Source organism: Corvus moneduloides, chromosome 6, assembly GCF_009650955.1.
Source record: "Corvus moneduloides isolate bCorMon1 chromosome 6, bCorMon1.pri, whole genome shotgun sequence".
NCBI lineage: Eukaryota > Metazoa > Chordata > Aves > Passeriformes > Corvidae > Corvus > Corvus moneduloides.
In genome coordinates this window covers 6489043-6501474 of record NC_045481.1, presented here as the reverse complement: position 1 = coordinate 6501474, position 12432 = coordinate 6489043, and the positions used below count along the sequence as shown (strand labels likewise).

At 42.7% G+C, this 12432-nt stretch overlaps 1 long non-coding RNA gene across 1 annotated transcript in view; it reads left to right on the top strand.

Annotated features, from left to right (window-relative positions):
- The window catches only part of LOC116445235, a 37701-nt gene that overhangs the window by 22201 nt on the left and 3068 nt on the right, over positions 1-12432 (top strand). The window lies entirely within an intron of this gene.

Here is a 12432-nt window from a genome sequence, read left to right as displayed (position 1 = left end):
ACACACTGGCTCATGATAAAGGTTGCCAAATCAAGTCCCTCTTTGAGTTCTTTTCCTCATTATGTTCTTTCCTTCACACTACAAGTTTTCAGCAACCTTTGCTGATGGCAAGTAGCTTTCTCTTCCCAGTGCCTTTCTGCAGTGCTTTCCCATGTGACAGACAAAATCATTTTAAAGTGATTATTTTTTTCTTAATACTAAAGCAGCTGCATTATGTTCCCAAGTCAAATATCCTCATTATTTAAAACAGATCTCTTCTTCATTCCTTCAGTATTTGCTCAGAAGAAATTAAGTCAGCAGAAAAAATGGTCACAAAGCCCAGTTGCCAAATATTTCCACTACAGAGAGCTCTCCATCAGGTGTCTGCAGACATAATGAACAGAAACTGCAGCCAAGTTCACAGAGTATTGGGGACAATTTAATGGGAAGCTGACAGGACAGACTGCAGCTCACTTATGTAGGTGTACCCCTTTTCACCCTAAAAGAGTACTTACAATGTGGAAGATTTGACTGTAGGGTCACCAGAAGTATAAAGGGAAGTCCTTTGGAAAAACCTGTCAGTTTAGTGGTGTGCAATAAACACCTGAGATCAGCTGCAAAGTACACTCACCTTGGATCTTGGGGAACTGACACAAGGGTTGCTTAGGAAAATTAATCCTTTACTTTCAGTGACATCAGAGGTACTGCCTTCAGCACTCTTGTGTCCTCGTGTTCCCTGGTAATGGAGAAGCCCCTGGGACCCCATGGTTAGGAAGGACTGTGATCACAGCAAGATCTATTTTAACTTTTAACAAGCCATAGCTGGGAAGTCATCTCACAAGACAAACACAGTCACTTTCTTCTTTCTTTTGTAGTTGACAAAATGGCCCTGACTAAGGGAACAACATCTTGCATGCTAAGAATATATCTAAATAAAAGTGAGGTGAAAATGGGCAGTGACAACAACGCTGCCCCAGCGGCACTGGCGTGACTGGGTATTTAGGAATACCCTGGAGGTGTTGAACAGCCTTTGGTGCAAACACTCCTCTCTTTTGGTAATAATCCCACTGACTTAGTGCTGCAACACTTCTAAAACAACTCAGGAGAGCATCTGTCCCTGTTAATAGGAAACATCAAATAAATAAATAGCAGAAATCAACCACAGGGTGTTACTTGAAGATGATTAATTGACATTGACTACCCAGAAAGAGCAGAGACTGAGCAAATTACACTTTATGAAACAGGGTGTTGATAAGAATATGTGTAATCTTTTCAAAATGATAGAGAATCTTGGCCCAGATCCTAAGTCAGTGAAAAGGACATGAGGAAAAGGCACACATTTCTTTTACTACTGGTTAATTGGCTGGCTTGCCCTATCCCATGGAGTTATCTTTTTAAATAAAACCTAGTCAAGTGATGTTTGAGCAGTCAGGCCATCCATAATTCAGGCTGGCAGGTTGCTGGCCCTCTGAAGCTGGCTCTGAAGGTACAGAGAATATAGCAGTGACAATCTGCTGAGGAAACAGGGAACATTTCTCTTTGGGTTTGGGGAAACAAAGAAATGCACAGCTCCACAATAATCTACAAAACACGTGAAAGCTGGAGCCTTCTCCTTTGCCAGGGGATGGAAGTCCATTAGATACCTCCTGAAGGCAGGCTGCAAGATGTTTCCTAGGATTAAGATTTTGCTTCATTTCTGCTCCCTTGGAAAGAGCTGATGGTGCTGCAAAGACCAAGAGAGACAGTTGGATAGAGAAAAAAATTAAAAGGAAATTCTAGGATATATTTAAATGTTAAATAATGTTTAATGTGTGGTGTCTGAGATAGAATGTGCTTAATTAGAGGAAACAGGCAATCTGTCTAAGAAAATGAGTATTGACTGAAGATTTGAGGGGAGGGGACTGAACTGACCCAGGGTGTCATTTTTGTGTTGCTCTTGGGATGAGTTTGGCATAAATTCTATAAATGTCAAAAACAGGTAAAAAGATAATTGTTGATGTTATTTGCACTTAGCCTTGCTCGTAGTGGTTGCTGTTCACAGCTGAGTCTCCTGAGAGGATTAGTAATACAACTAATGAAGACTAATAATGCAGGTATATTAGTTTGTATCTGATGTAATGGGCTATTTTTGAAACCCTAATGATGTAACCGGGAAATATGTACTCATTTTCAAGTTCCAGATGGTTTTAGAGCTAAGTCTGATTTTCTGAAAAAATGCCTCAGATGCATCATCTTCAGAACATCTGTATTTAAATTATGTCTGTCTTGTCCTATATGATGAGCAAGGTATGAATTTTCCTCTACTTTTCCAGGAAATAGGATTTATGGTTTCATACTGTGCAGCAGGAATAGCAAAATGAGCAACTGAATTAAGTCAGGAAGAGGCAAGTTTGGGTGTTGTGCAGGGATGGGGTCCAGATTTGGTTAATTACTTCACACTGAAGGAATGACCACGTAAGAAGTGAAATCTCTGCCCCACATGTGATTTGGCAACTCTTCTAACAGCCAGCTCATACCCATAAACTGAACTCTTGACACTGCCTGTCCACCTATGACAGTACAGTGGGATTTTTTCCCCCCTCAGTCCCTGTTTTCCACATGCACACGGTGTTCTTGGCTGGTGTTTGGGAGCTTGGTAAGACTCAGGCTGAACTTGCTGTCAGTTGAGTTTGGATAGTTCATCCCCCCGGGAAGTGGGGGGTAGGTGAGCAGAGGAGATTGCATGGCAACACATCCTCATCTTCCTTCCTTCTTCATACCAAATCTGGGATTTGATATCAGGGGTTTGATATGGGGATAGGGAACATTCCCACATTGTTTTTCAAGAACGGGGTTATTTCAGCACTTTTCATAGACAGGTTCCTGGACTATTTTCTGTAGAAGTGCATTTAAATGCTCTGATATTAGTCTTATTCCCTTTCTACCATCTGTGACCCCTTAAAAATTAATCTGCAGGCCTTTGGCAGCAAAGTGAAAGCCACCAGCTGGAAGATATCCCATACCACATCTTGAAGCAGCCAACACAGTGTCTGCAAGCTTGGCATGTCCTTCCCTTCCCTGAGCACCTTGCAACAGCACAGCAAATAAACCAGCTCTTGAGTATGTTTAGATTGTGCTCTTGGCTTCTCTTTGGGTAGGAAAAGTGTGGGCAGAGCAGTGTTTTGTTTAGGTTGGGATTTTTTGAGTGTGCGCATGTGAGGTCTTTATGGAAAACTCTTCTCCAGCAGCCAGCAGCATGTGTGTGTGTGATACACATCCAGGAAAGGACTTGGAACAGATTTCCTGGAGCTCTTGCTCATGCCAGACACCCTGGTACTGAAAGAAGGGTTCAGTGGAAACTGCCTTGCAAAATTCCTTTATGTTTTTTTGCCCTCCTGACTTTAGTTCACAGGAAAGCTTGTCATGGCTCTCTGCAGCATTGGGAAGTTGTGTTGATTAATATGAGTTACCTGTGTGTTACCTCAAGTTTAATTTCCATCCCCAGCTGAAAAACAGAACAAATTATTGCAAGGAAACTGGTGAACTCCTATGGTGTCACAGAACTGCAGCCAGCAGGTCAGAGAGCTTTTAAAGACAAAGCTGTGATGATCAGAAGGTGAAACCTCAGGTGGAATTACAAGAAAAATTTCCCACTGCTGTGTTGTACCAGGCCTTTGAATAATCCATGGGATTTTTATCCATAAGGAGTGCCAAAAGCCCAGTAAAAAGAGTTATTTGGTGGGCAAGAGGAACCTTGGTGGGTGAGTGGGCACCAGGGACCAGCTGGGTACATGAAGCTGTAACATGGCTTGTATCCCTTTCCAGTGGCTGATTTTGTTTATGAACAATGACTACTGAACATCTTAATCTATTCTTAATTTTGGTTATTGTTAAATGTTTTCTTCTCTGTTGTTTCTCCAGGGAAATGTTAAATTATCTTTTTTTTTTTCTTCCCCATCTGTCTACTGATGTTTATCTCTTCCTGGAAGAAATCCAAGTTTAGTAATTAAGGCACTAGGAACAGTCAGAGGTTTGATCAGTAGATAAAATGTAATTATAATAGATCTACGAATCTCTCTGCAGTAAATATTTTAACACCTTAGGCCAAGTCCTCCATGAACACAGAGTTATTGGAGATCACACTGTCTTACACCTACTGGGGATCTGTGTGAAACTGCACTGACAGCTCCATTGTGGTTGTGTGGGAAAACTTAAAAAAACCCAAAATTACCTCAGGAAGATGATGAGGTGCAATACCCTGCCCAACAGGCAGTTTGGATGAAATGTGTGGGTTTTTTCTCACATCCTGTGCTTGCTTATCTTTGTCCCTTGGCAGTTTTCAAATACCCTGAAACAGAATTATGTCTGTATAGGTAAAATCTTCAGTTGCAGCGGTGAGCAGTTTGATTACATATATTAACTAGGCAAGGGGTGTAACTTATTCCCTAATTTGGGTGCTTAGGTGAGGGTTTGTGGTAGAAACATTTTACAGAGAATAAAAGCACAGGAAGATCATTTTGGAGAACAGTACCAAATTGCCTGAAAATTCCCCAAATCCCACCATTTCTGGGTACCTTGTTTACCCTTCTGCTGAAGTCTGGAGCAGGTTTCCATGCCATAGCTAGCAGCAGTCACTATTTCTGTCCTTCCTGACCTCAGAAAATGCTCTCATGGGACGTTGGCCCCGAGGTCTTCCTCAGCTGTGAGCCCTGGGGAAACTGAGGTTGTGTTATCCACCGAACCTGGGAAGTGCCAGATGTTGTTCTGTCACCTCCTGGTGTGGATCAAAGGCTGCAGAGGGACACATGGGAAGGTTGCTGGCCACGGACATGGCAAGAAAAGGACTTTTGGATGAACAACAGCTCCCTAGGTAATCAAAAATTTTCCAATAGACTGTATGGATGAACCATAACAAAAGATGAAAAATCAAAAGGAAAGTGAATATTAAGGCCATGGAAGCCTGACAGCAATGCCTGCTTGCCAAAACCGAGGGGCACAGGTCCTGTAGGAGCAAAGGCAGCAGCAGTTAGATGAGAACAGACAGCTTATTGCATAATGAAAGCAATTGATCCTTCAGTGTGTCTTCCTTCACAAGCAGGACCAATAACCTCATGTCTTTCAAACAATGACAGCTTGACTAACACAATAGAGGATTTAAAGAAAGCATTCAATAAGAATGCAGCATTATTATAATACGAAGAAAAAACAGTCTCAATGAAAAGTTAGTTTCCTTTAACAAACAGAGGTTTCAGGGAGCTGAGTAAAAGTTGAGTCTATAAATCTTCCTGTATTACTGTATAACATTACGTAACATAACACAAAGTATATCATAAGATAGTGAAATAATATAATAATGTAAAATTAAAAAGGCATCTACTCTTCAAAACCAGGGTCGAAGGCTCATCTGGCCCTTCTGGGTGGCCTCTTTCCTTATGTGGAACTGATATTAAAACTCTTACCTCAGGCTTGTGTCTGCACTGAGTGTGTGATCAAAGACCAGACCGCAACGATCTTTACAGTCACCAGAAAGCTGCATGTCTATAAGAGACGTACCTCATTATGATTCAGAGATGCCAAAAGCATCTTTTCCCTTCAAGGTTTGCCAATTCATTTGAAACAAGACGTAAAGGATGCATCTGTGCAAAGGCTTGGAGTTATACAGCTGGAAAGGGGGAAACCAGTTGTTTATCCCTTCAGAAGTCCTGCATTTGCACAAGTAAACACTGCACAGGCTGCAAAGGATGTGTCCCACACCATGTCTGTGTCGAGCTGTGAGTGCTCAGAGAGGAAAAGCTGTGCCTGGCTCTGACCAGAAGCTTTTGGAAGCAACAGTGAGCAAAGCTCGTGGCAGCACCAGCACATGGATAAAACATAGTGATGTTCCCATAGAAATACGCCACTGCGGTTAAGTACAGACCACGAGAAAATATGCCCCATGCAGATTTCTTGGTCAGTTGGTTTCTGTCAGGGGAAGGCAATTAGAAAGAGGAGTTTTCAGGCATAAATTAGCTTTTTTTTGGGCTGAGCAGCATTTGTGAAGTAATAAATGCCCCAGCAATGGCAGATGCTTGGCTCTCTGTCCTTGGCTCTCTCACTGTATTTCAGTGTTAAAGTGACTGTCTCAGGAGGAGTCAGGAGTTGGGGGTTACCTCGGTTTTAGGGAACCACACCAAATTAATTCATTTTGGAAAAACATGTTTTGCAAACAGTGAATAAAGATCAAAACCCATGAAGTGACATTATATCCCTGAAACCTTCCTTTCTATGGGATATTCTTGTCCTCTGAAACAGAACTTGGTAGCGATGATTGAAATAGGGTGCTTTTTTTGTTGTTGTTGAAACTAAAAAAAGCAAATACTGTCTGCAGTTAGAATTTTCAGTTTGGGTGGGGTTTTTTGGGTATTTGTTTTTTTCCCCAGTAAGCTTAAGGATGTTTATTGGAAATTACCAGGAGGAGCTACAAAAAATTGTCTTGTTATGTACAACTTGTCATTTACACATGTAAAAGTTAGCTCTTTGAGAAATGCTTGTTTAGGTCTGTTCATTTTGGTTGTGTTTTCCTGGAAGCCAAGTCCACGAATAAAGAATCACAGAATGGTTTGGGTTGGAAGGGACCTTAAAGATCATCTTGTTCCGACCCCCTGCCATGGACAGGGACACCTTCTACTAGAACAGCTTGTCCAAAACCCCATCCAACCTGGCCTTGAACACTTCCAGGGATGGAGCATCCACAGCTTCTCTGGGCAACCTGTGCCAGGGCCTCAGCACCCTCACAATCAAGAATTTATTCCTTATCTAAGCCTGCCCTCAGATTGCCCTGACCCATGTGCAGGATGTCACACTTGGCCTTGTTGACTAATAAACCTTTGTGAGCTTCATTATTCTTTTTGTATGAGATTTTTTTTCCCTCAGAATCAGTCGTGATGGCAGCTGCTGCCCTCAGATTTCCTATAACAAACAAACAAAAAAACAGAACTTTTGGTTCAGATATTTGGCTCAGTGCTCAAAGAGCAGCTAGACAAACTCACGGAGGAAGAAGCTGTCTGTCAGTATTAAATGTAAAGGAAACACCTCTGCCTTAAGAAACTCCTGGAGTGCAAAAATTCAGTTTTGGAGACTAACCTTGGACTGTACCTTCATAGGACTGTCAGGTGCTTGTATTCCTTCCCACATGCCTGTTCTCAGTCAGTGCTGGAAACAGGACAATCAGTCTTTTATCTGCAGCAGTATCTCAGGTTTTTGTCCTCGTGTTTTTATTCTGTGCCATGAAACCACAAAAACTGTGTTGCTTCGAAAATGTTTCTCAGCAGCAACACACCTGGTTTTGGAGCTACTTTGGGTGCAGAACACAGCAGAAAATAAACCAGTTTGTTGATATGGTAATCTACATGACAAAGTTTGCATATGAAACAAAAGAAAAATGGAGCATATTGAAACAGAAAGGTGCTGCAGTTAGGTACACCCCAGGTGACTCTGGAAACTGTCACGTTTTGAAAGTAACCACTAAAAATTAAAAAGACATGTGACAAAACCTCATGAAAATCCCTTAAAAGCTTAATACTGGTTCACAAATTTAATTAAACAACAATCAGAGCAGTAAACTGTTTGTGGTTGGCTCTGGTCGTATGAGCTCATTTGTGGCTTGACTTTCTCTCGATGGAATTCTTTGTGAGAGCTGCTCTCAAAGGCAGGAAAAACAGCAGGTTAGTTTCATATATCTGATTTAACCAGATTGCCCAAATTATCGTTTTTCACTGCTGCCAGGGAATCAGAACCAACCCCATATCCTTCTCCTCAGTCCCAGTCATTTTGGCATCCACAGTGTTCGGACCAGGGAAGTGTGAAAGAAGCACTTGGTAGCAGCAGTCCAGTGGGAAGTTTAAATAAATGGTTCAGGCCACTGCAGCACTTACATGGGGTCATCTGGCTGTAGAAGTCTTGGAGAACATTATATCAGAAATAATCAGTGGACCCCCAAGAGGTTGTGACCCCCAGCTGTGACTTCTCCAGCTCTTTGGTACAACCACTGTCAGGACAAAGTGGGAGTTCTTTGATGGGTTCAATTTGGCTAAAGAAGCACTGAGCTTTGTGTTAGGGAAGAAAAGGCTCTCTGCAGATGCCTAAATAATCTGGTTTAGCTGTGCTGAGAGGCTCTTGCCCTCACCTGATGCTATTTGGATTAGCTCTGGTCACACTGATGTACCTGGAGGGGTGTATTTGCACCCTGTCTTGTGGTAGCCTGCCTGGAAAATATCCCAGCTGTCAAAAATAAACCTATACATCATTCCCTTTTGGGTTTTTTTCCCCCCTGAATTTTATACTCAAGACTTCAAGTTTGATAAGTGAAAAACCATTTAATCAAAACATCTTTCAAAAAAGGAAACTACAAATTAAGAAGACACGTTGCCTTAACAAATGTCTTCCGTTAATTTGAACTGGACAGCTGCTTAAGGAATCCCAGAAGGACGTAACATAAGGCTGTGCCTATTTTTCACCAACAGCCTCCAGGAAAATTTACCAATTTTTCTATTATTTATTAAGGTCTTCTGTGTTCTTTTATAGAAATCTGCTCAGAAGGAAGCAGGACTCAGCTTCTGCCTCTGATGGCCCAGGCAGAATTGTGTGCTGTGTTTGACATGCTGGTCCCTCAGAGCCTGGGAAAAGCATGAAGAAATATGAGATGTCCTGCAGGAATGTAGAAGACATGTGCCTTGGAGCTTGGTGAATTTCCAGCAAAATTTACTTTTGCTCCAGATTCATATTAATTCCTCAAAATCTGCCATTTGAGATACTCTTAGCTAAGAAAACTGGAGGTAATGGAAAATCAGGGTGGACCAGAGTCACCCTTGCACACAGGGTCTGAGTTACTTGGAGAGAACAGATTCAGGTATCCCTGTGAACCTGGGGAAAATGTCCAGAACGCAAAGCAGCTGTGAAAAGCCAAGAACATTCTGGAAGCTGTGTTAACAAGGGAATAGGGAGTAATACAGAAAGTCCAGCGGCTTGACAAATTAATCAGAGCTGGGCAGCAGTTTAAGAAACCTCACAAGGATATAAACCAAAGCTGCTCAAATGATTTCCACCAAGAGCTGCTGGATTGATGTAAATACTGCAAGGGGTTGGGTCGTTTCACTTCCAGGAAGTTCTCGGGTTATACGGGAGCGCTGGGGAGAGGGAGTAGGATTTGCAGCACCGAAGGGGAACAAGGGGTGGTGCTCTGGGGAGGTGTGTGACACGGAGCTCCTGCATGCAGGGCACAAGGGGGATGGAGAGGGATCAGATCACGTAGGGAGATGGACAAGGGGGAATGGCTTTAAAATGAAGGAAGGTAGATTTAGATTTTGTATTAACTTCTTCCTTGTGAGGGTGGTGAAGCTCTGGCACAGGCTGCCCAGAGAACCTGTGGCTGCCCCATCCCTGGAAGCGTCCGAGGCCAAGTTGGATGGGGTTTTGAGCAACCTGGTCTGGTGGAAGGTGTCCCTGCCCATGGCAGGGGATTGGAATGAAATGATCTTTAAGGTCCCTTCCAGCCCAAACCCTTCCTTGATTCTGTGATTTGTGGGGCTGAAACAGGATTCAGAACATAAGGGTAGCCTGAAGCTGCAAGATTTGAGAAATAAACTAGTAGATGGAGTAAGAAAAAACATAGAAGATTTGAATAAAAAGAATTTGATGCAATACTTTCTACACCGAGTCTCTGTTCAGACAATGCAATGTAGGATTAGCAAATCTTATACTTAAAAGCAGAATTCTGTTATTTAATGCTCAATTACTAGGTGTATTTCATCCTCCTAGGCAAAGGCAACAGAGTAACTGCAGACAGACCTGCTCATGCTGCAGATCAAGTTGCTTTAATCTCTTTTAAGGGTGTTCCTTACTGACGCAGCTCCTTGTTCCTCTGTCTGCTAATGCCAGCTCACAGATCACCACAATGTATTCACATTTCTAAAATACATAATGCTTTGCCCGAAACCTTCTTAAAATTGGCGATGGGTGAAGATCATCAGATCCTGATCACTATTACTCAGTATATGGAACATGAAAGAGGGGAATATTCTTTTCCCTTCTCAAAAACATCATATCCTTGTTTAAGCTTGGTGGTTCACTCAGTTGCAGTGCTGTTCTCTGAATCCATTGTGTTTATCCATTCTGAATCTGTTCCACCTCTGCAAGAGGCAGGTGGAGGAGATAAGTCCAAGAAGAGGAGTTTAAGAGGCAAGAGATCAGGGGTCTGGGTCACGAAAAGGAGCAAAATGGAGAGTGATGAGTAGAAGCATGAAGTGGAGTGAGACAGAGAAGGTGGCAAAAGGAGGGAAAGGCAAAGATACTCAGTGTGATCTGGGAGGATTTGGGAGCCACTGGAGCTTGGTATAGGGTGCGCTTGGCAGAGGACCCAGCACTGAGCCTGAAATGCAGGGCACAGGGAATCTGCAGAGCCTGTGATCTGAACCATCACGTGCATCCACTGTCTTCTGCTCAGCTCATGGGACTGGGATTGGGCATCACCTGGAAGGAGGCTGAAATAATGGAAACACTTCAGTGTCAAGAATTGATGTAACCAGGACAAAAGAATGGTTTAGAAGAGGCAGGCAGTTTTGCTTTACAGCATAGATAATTCTGATTGTATTATGTTTTCTGGTTTTGTTGGCAAAAATCTGACAGCATTAGACAACAAATAGCTTTTAACTTATTGTTTTCCCTAAGGAAAGCATTATTTTTGAAAGATCTCCCCATTAAATCTGCATATACTTGGAGCCTGAAGAAAACAATCTGATGGAGCAAGGGGGAAGAAGGGGATAGAACAGCTGAAAATCTATTTGCTAAGTCCTGCAATGGAGAATATATATTTTAATGTGGAACAGTGATGACAAGGGAAGCTTTAGACAGCTGCAAAGCAAAAGCATCCAGGCAGGCAGTCCTGCAGGACCTCAAAACCTTGCATGGAGACAAAGCTTTTTGTACACCAGAGCTTGAAATTCAAATCAAGCAGAGAGCGAGCCAAGCCAACTTTGAGCATTTTGCATTTCACTTGATGTCCTTGAAGGCTGCAAGAGTTTCTTCATCTTTTGCTTGCATCACATGCCATTTTCTGCACTCTTTTGCAGGTGTTTCTTTGCTCCTTTTCTTCCAGTTTTATTGAGTGGTTACACAGATTTGTAGAGTATCACATGTGTTTTTTAAAGCTTTTGTTCAGTTGGATTCTCCTTCCCTCCCTTCAGCCTCAAAGGCAGATTTACAGGAATCTTTCAGAGATATGACACTGCATTTTTTTAAAAGCTTTGCTCTTCTTATCTTCATGGCCTTGGAGGTCACAAAGAACTACGTGTGAGGATAAGCATCAGGTTCCCCAGCATGGAACAAAGTCAGACTGGATTACACAAAACACTTTAACACATAAATCCAGATACTCTTTGCAGTGTCTTGCCTCTCTCCTATCACTGATGAGATTTCTTGAATTTATCAAAAAAAAGACAGGAGGGGAGAGTGCCAGGAAGAACAAAAATATCCCCAAACCTCTATCAAAGGGATAACATTTTAATTCCATTCAAATAATGCTGGTTCAAGAGTGGCTCAGTAAAGATATTTTTATGTCAAAAGCAGCAACAGAAATTTGTTGCCTAACTACTGATAGGGTTTATATTTCATTAATGAATATCCCAAAAATCATCTAATGTAGGATGTTTTCAAATAAGGGCAGAGAGGAAATTACATTTGCTTTTTTTGAAGGAGCAACTGGATATTGGAAAATTGTTGCAGGCTTTGCTGGATTTGATTCAAAGGAATGCTTACAGCTTGGTTCTCCATTGCCCATGTTTTATACTGTAATTTCAGCCACGCCATCTTTCTCATGTGCTGCCGCAATGAAGGAACCTGGATGTCTTATAACTTACAGTTCTGGCTCAGCTCAGTTGTGCCAGAGATGGGGAATTGGGAGACTTTGGGTATGAAACTTGGCTTTGGCCAAATCCAGAGACAACTGAGGTGACTGGAGGGGTGACACCCCAAATCTTGGCTCCCAAGGTGCAATATCAGAACCTGCACCAGCTGCCTCCCTGATCTTGGTAGGATGAGACCCAGGTGGTTGAATTAGCACCAACCCACCCTCCTCCTGGGACAAATAATACACATTGGAGAAATAAGCCTGGTTTTGCTGGTGACAGTTGTTACTCTGCAGGGCACCAAAGGGCTGGGTGGCACCTGGGGGGCTCATGGGCTCCCATCCTGGGTCCCCGGAGATTTCAGCACTGCTGCAGTGGATGGGTGCCACTTACAGCCTGGCAGGGAGTGAAGAGAATGGCTTGAGAAAAGCTGTGCCCAGCACAGGTAAGGGGTAGCTCTGCAAGCCAGGCGTGGAGGGTTAAGGCAGGTAGCAAGAAATAGCTGTGATGATTTAAGCAAGACAAGGCGGAGGTGCTGGTTTTGGCTTTGCCTCCTGCGGCTGAGGGAGATGAGGTTCATTTGGCCAGCAGTTAC